This window comes from Suricata suricatta, chromosome 5 (genome assembly GCF_006229205.1).
Source record: "Suricata suricatta isolate VVHF042 chromosome 5, meerkat_22Aug2017_6uvM2_HiC, whole genome shotgun sequence".
Classification (NCBI taxonomy): Eukaryota; Metazoa; Chordata; class Mammalia; order Carnivora; family Herpestidae; genus Suricata; species Suricata suricatta.
Window position 1 is genome coordinate 8,715,861 of NC_043704.1, and position 6,000 is coordinate 8,721,860.

At 47.5% G+C, this 6,000-nt stretch overlaps 1 pseudogene; it reads left to right on the top strand.

Annotated features, from left to right (window-relative positions):
• The first annotated feature begins 2,706 nt into the window (after nucleotides 1–2,706).
• Nucleotides 2,707–3,130, top strand: LOC115291052 (annotated as a pseudogene).
• The last annotated feature ends 2,870 nt before the right edge of the window (nucleotides 3,131–6,000 follow it).

The window sequence follows — 6,000 nt, forward strand, 5'->3', positions numbered from 1 at the left end:
GGAGAGTGGTAGCTGGCCTGCCCTGATTGGGTGTTACAAGGGTGGTCTCTCTTGCTCTAGGCAATGTGTAACTGCCTGTTAGTTTCAAGGAACTGAAACCTAGGCCTTCTAGATCAGAGGGGGAATTTAGAGCCTGTCATGGTGTCTGTTTGGTTTAGACTCGTGTTCTTACAACCCGATCCGAAGTCGCTGAACCAACTGAGCCACCAGGTGCCCCTCTGGCTTTTTAAAGGCACACATTTCTAGGTCATCTCAAGGCCCAACAAATAAAAGCTCAGCTTAAGGGAAAATGAATTATGTGCTTGATCTGTGCAAGGAACCGGGACAGGAGGGAGCCGCTCACCTGCTGTGGGGGAGATTTTATTTTCGCAGGTTACAGATTAGGAAAAGGGAACTCAGCAAACTCCTGCAGTTATCTCAAGATTAGGTAAACTGGGAGTGACCTTGGAAACTCTAAATACGAGGGTGGAGCCCTTTCTGAGACTCAAGAGCCGCCCAGCCCCTAAAGCCTGCAGGAACACTCTCCATTCACAACTGCTGGTGGCCGAGGGCTGCTGCAGGACAAGGGGAAAGGCTGAACCAACTGCGCATGAGCCCATTCATGCCAACTGCCGGGTGGCCCTCACCTTCCTATCACTCAGTTTTAGGCTCCAACGTCACGGGCTTCTAATGCTGCTTTGTGCAGATTCCCACTCCTGACCCCAAGCTTGTTGCCTGGATTTAGAGAATGTATTCAGCCTCCCTGTTTTGACTCTGAGCATGTCATTAGGCAGAGACAGCACACACTGTTGACTCTTCACCCTCTGGTCCCTTTGGGCTGCCTGCCCAGCTCGGGTCCCTGTCCCCAAGCTATCACACAGGGGGCTTGTTTCCAAGACTTGGATGGTCTGAAGGAACAATAAGTGAACTTTGTTTCCAGATACATTCAGGTGGTACCCAGGGCTGTATCCTTCCACCAAAGTACATGCACCTGTGTGAACACATGTGCACGCGCGGGCGCGCACACACCCACACAAACACACACACACACGGGGAGTCTGGATAAGAAGCCCCATGTGACTCCGAGGTGGAATAAATGGGCATGACTTTTTGGGAATGAATCTTTCCAGTAAACCTTGATCATTTCAACTGAAGAGAGCTCGCCCAGAGTGGAGAGCATCACATTTAAATTTGTACCCTTGAGAAGATCTCTAACACCACTGATTTGGGGCAGTTTTCCTAGTATTTAGGTAACAGGAAGCCCATAGTCATGTATTAGAATCCTCAGCTTAGTATCTGTTGGGTTGATGGCTTGCTGTCAAATTGGTCCCAGTGATGCCCTGAGGCAGTGAGAACACCCCACCCGCCCCAGGCCACCAGGAGTCGCTGTGGCTGTGGTTTTGCTGGACCAGAGGAGGTCCATCACGGTGCCAGCACTGACCTGCTGCTGAAGGAGCCAATGGCCTCATCAACTGGTCATGCTGGAAAAAACTGGATGAAGGATGTTAGTATCTCTGGACATGGGCTAAGAAGGATATTTCTTTTGGTTTCCTTTGAGGTAACAAGGAGATAATTTTTTTTTCGTATAAGCAAATTTTTTAGAAATTAAATCATCGCATCTTAAGGATGGTTGTTATTATCATTATTGTCATCTTCTTAGGTAAAGATGGTTCTGTGGGGAAAGTAAACTCTCCCACCATTGGTAATTGAATTTTAACCTTTTATCGGACAAGACCCAGAGGCAATATTCCTCCATGGATACGGGTATAATTTGTTTTTAAGCTCAGACACAAGAAGAAGAATACTATTATTAAATAATGATTTAATAAAAGTCACACGAAGGAGAAAGCTGGTGAAACTAGACTCTGAAAGACCACCCGGGACTCACGTGTTGATTTCCTAGTTTGTTGCAAACATCCGGGTGGCGCTTCAGTTTCTTTGTGACCCTGTTGGGATCAGCTGCCTTTGCCAGATGCCCATAGGTCACTAAGGAGTTACAGGGGTCCTTCTGGGGGCTGTGGGGACACTGATGAGAGCTGCTTGTTCAGCTGCTCAAGACAAAGAAAAGACACAGGCATGGGACCAGGGCCCAACCCCTGCCACCAAGGGCACAGAGAGGCACAGCTGAGACAGACCCAGGGCAGGAAAGCAGAGGTGCTATATGCTGAACTGTGTCCCTAAAAGATGTTGAAGTCCATAGTACCCATGACTGTGAGTTTATTTGGACATAAGAGTCATTTGGGTGCAGACGATCAATGAAGACGAGGCCATTATGGTGTCCCTAATCCAATATGTCTGAGGTCCTTATAAAAAGGGGAAATTTGGGCACAGAGGCCAGGACCACCCTGGGGCTCAAACCCATAAACTGTGAGATCATGCCTGGAGCTGTAATAGGACGCTCAACCAACTGAGCCACCCAGGCGCCCCTGGAGATTCTTGAGGAAATCCCCTTCCTCCAAGCCTTGAAATCATGACCATGGAGTCCCTCAATGAATATTACTTTTTCCGTGTGTGTTGTGGGGGTAGGTGGTGTTATGTATAAAAATTACCACTGAGTTTTTTTCTAGTGACATAGGGTGTTTTAAAGATGCTATCCGGAGTGCCTGAGTGGCTTGGTTAGTGAAGCATCCAGCTTTGGCCAAAGTTATGGCCTCACAGTTCGTGAGTTCAAGCCTCGTATCGGGCTCCGTGCTGACAGAATCTTTGTTTAAACCCCGCTCGTAGAGGATGGGGGCCCCCTCCAACCTCTCTCTGCCTCCTTCAACAGGGTTTCCCCTTCAGGCCTTGGGGGCCCCCTCCCCATACCTGAGCTCGCTGCCTTCCCCCCCACCCCCCATTCCCTTCTGACTACCTGGCACTGCAGCTCCCCGAGCCCAGCCCCCTGAGGCCCAAGTGGGAGAAACGGCTCCGCCTGCCCCGGAAACTCAAGATGGCGGTGGGACCCCCCCAACTGCCCTGTGGGAGGGCCAATGACTTTACCAGGCCGGGGTTCGGGATTGGGGTGGGGGCAGCCCTGGCCCCACTGCCCCCTCCCAAGATGCCTCCCCCCACCATCCTGAGCGCCGTCCCTCTGCAGATGTTCAGCGATGCAGGCAGCAGGGATGACGCCCTGGATGGGAATGACGACCTGGTGATCGACATCCCAGAGTGACCCCCACTCTGGCAAGCCCCTGCCCCGCGCCCGATGCCCGCACACTCGAGCCACCAGCTTCCGCAGGCACGTTTATTGATGCCCAGTTGCCATGCTGCGGCCACGGACACCCTCAGAAAAGGTGTAAACATGCAAGAATGTCCCCTGGAGGCTGGTCCCCGCTGGGGGGGGGGGGGGCCGCGGGCAGGGGCCCTGCCCTCACATCCCAGCCCCAGCCAGGGGACGGTTATTTAAATGAGTGGCCAGGAGCATCTGCCACCTCTCGGAGAGGCAGAGACCCTGCGGTGGCCCCCCACTTAGGGCAGCTGTACAGGGCTAGGTTGGTTGGTTGGTTGGTTGGTTTTTAACAAAGATTTGCACTCTCTCTCTCTCAAAAGAAACTTTAAAAAGTTTTAAAATATGCTATCTAAAATTAAGCAGAAAAAATTCTTAGATGTACAGTAAGTAGCAGTGTTCAAATGGCATAAACTAAAACGTCAAAGTATACAAAGAAACAAAGCTTTTGCTTATGGAGATTGAAGTGTATTTTATCTTTATACCTTTTATATATTATATATTTTATAATTTTATGTGTTACCAAACATACTACATTTTATATTTTATTATAGTTATTTACCTATAATAACATTTACATTTTATATTTATGTCTGCATCTTTTCTATTAAAACAAGTACAAGGGGCACCTGAGTGGATCAGTCGGTTGAGCATTGGCTTTGGCTCAGGTCATGATCTCACGGTTCGTGGGTTCGAGCCCCACATTGGGCTCTGTGCTGACAGCTCAGAGCCTTTAGACTGCTTCAGATTCTGTGTCTCCTTCTCTCTCTGACCTTCCCCTGCTTCTGCTGTCTCTCTCTATCTCTCAAAAACAAATAAAAAACATAAAAAAGACAAATATAAGTATGTTTTAGAGCAGACTGCCAAGTTCATACCAATATTTTACAGAAAACTCTAGATGTCAAAGAAATATGTTTGCAATGGGTGTCCTAGGAATTCAGCCACTCAGATAATACCACATAAAAATAGAATCAAATTAAGTGGAAAGACAAATACTTAGAGAGCAAAACACAATTTGGTAGAAAAGGAAAAATACATATAAGTCTCGGAAAATGGTTATTTTTCATGGAGAATTGGGTACTTTGGGTGATTTTATTTTCTTCTATATGCCATATTTTTATCTTTCATACTTTCCACAAAGAACACACATATTACTGGCATAATCAGAAAAAATAATTCTCTGACAAACTTTCCTTGCAGTTCCCTATTTAATTGCATCGGTAAGGCTGTTTACTACAGGATGTTAGAAGCTCCTGGTAAAACCATGAGCAGAGGGTTTCAGGGTGGAGCAAGATGCTCCGTTCTGCTCTGTTCCAGAACTCTGTTCTGCTCTGCCTTGGGATCTGGCTCATATATGCATGGGCTTTTCTCGCAGTTTAAGTGAGTGACGCTAATTCCATGGGACTTGATGAGGCAGTCTTGGAAATACTTCCTCTGCTGTTTAAAAAGAATGGTGTTGGATCTCTGTTAAGCTTTCCGCACGGGGGAAGGCCTCTCTGTGGCAAGGTGTAAGATGTGAGCTTACCGGATGAGTAAAGAAGAATTCGCGGGAACCCTCCAAAGTCTGGTGCCTGTTCATCATTCCAGGTGTCCTGTCTTGATTCTCTGTACCCAGGGAACTTGCTAGAAGTTCCCTTCATATTTGACGTTCTCCGTCATATTTGACGGAGGCATTTGTTACAAGGAAGGTGCACCAGGGACAGTCTCTGCCTTTGGGAAAGACAGTTAAAAATCAATTGGAAAATCAAATTCTTTTTTGCCGCCTCTTAAGATTTTCATGAAGAGTGTTTATTATCGGTTGATGGGGATTAAGGGAAAAGATGTTTCAGATGTTGGTGCAGGACCAGATGCTGAGATTCACTGGCGTTCAGCTTGTGAGGAAATAGTACAATGCACACTTTTGGAAGAGCTGTCTAATCGCTCCTAGTTAGGGATCTTGCTAACAAAAAATAGGTATTTGTGACTAATGCTTTGGTAGTCACTACTTAACTTCTTTGGTCTCAAAACATTCTTAGAACAACTGTTTCCAACAATTCTTTACAGTGGTACGAGAGAGGTGATTCCCTTCCCTTTGGAGGGGATGAGTCCAAGCACAAAAAGGGAGGGGAGTTTCTAGGCAGACTTGACGGCTTAGGTCACAGTCCATCCCTTCTCTCCCCAGGCACTGATTCATTCCAATGCACCCCTGCCTCACCCTGCATGGCCCAGCAGAGCGCCTGAGCACTGGCCCAAAGTTCTCGCAATGAAATGTCAGCACTGTGTTTGTGGCCTGGAGCCAACCCTGTGTCCAGAGCAGTCTCCCAAGCGCGGAGAGGAAGCTTGCCACCCCCTGGCACATCCTTTCCGTGAAAGGCTTCAAGCCTGCTGCACGGTGCGCGTCATTTCTTCAGTCTCCTCCATCTGACTTTGAGGTTGACATTTCAGGTGAGTAAACTGAGGCTGAGAGACTAAAGGAAGAGTCCAAAGTCACATTTGTAGGTGACAGAAGTGGATTAACCTAGGTTCGTTCTGGAGCCTGAGCTGTTCTGTATGTGTCATGCTACCTGTTGTTGTTAATTGGCCTTATAAGTAGAAATAAAAGAAAACACGAAGGAGAAAGGCAAGAGAGGAGCAACCTGGGCAAGATGGTTGGTTTTATTTTAGGTAAAGATTAAATTCTGAAGATTCTATGCTTGGAAGTTAAGAGCTTCATTTTTTAAAAGTTTTTATTTATTTTTGAGAGAGAGAGAGAGTGTAAGCAGGGAAGGGGTAGAGGGAGAAGGAGACACAGAATCCGAAGCAGGCTCCAGGCTCTGAGCTGTCAGCATGGAGCCGGA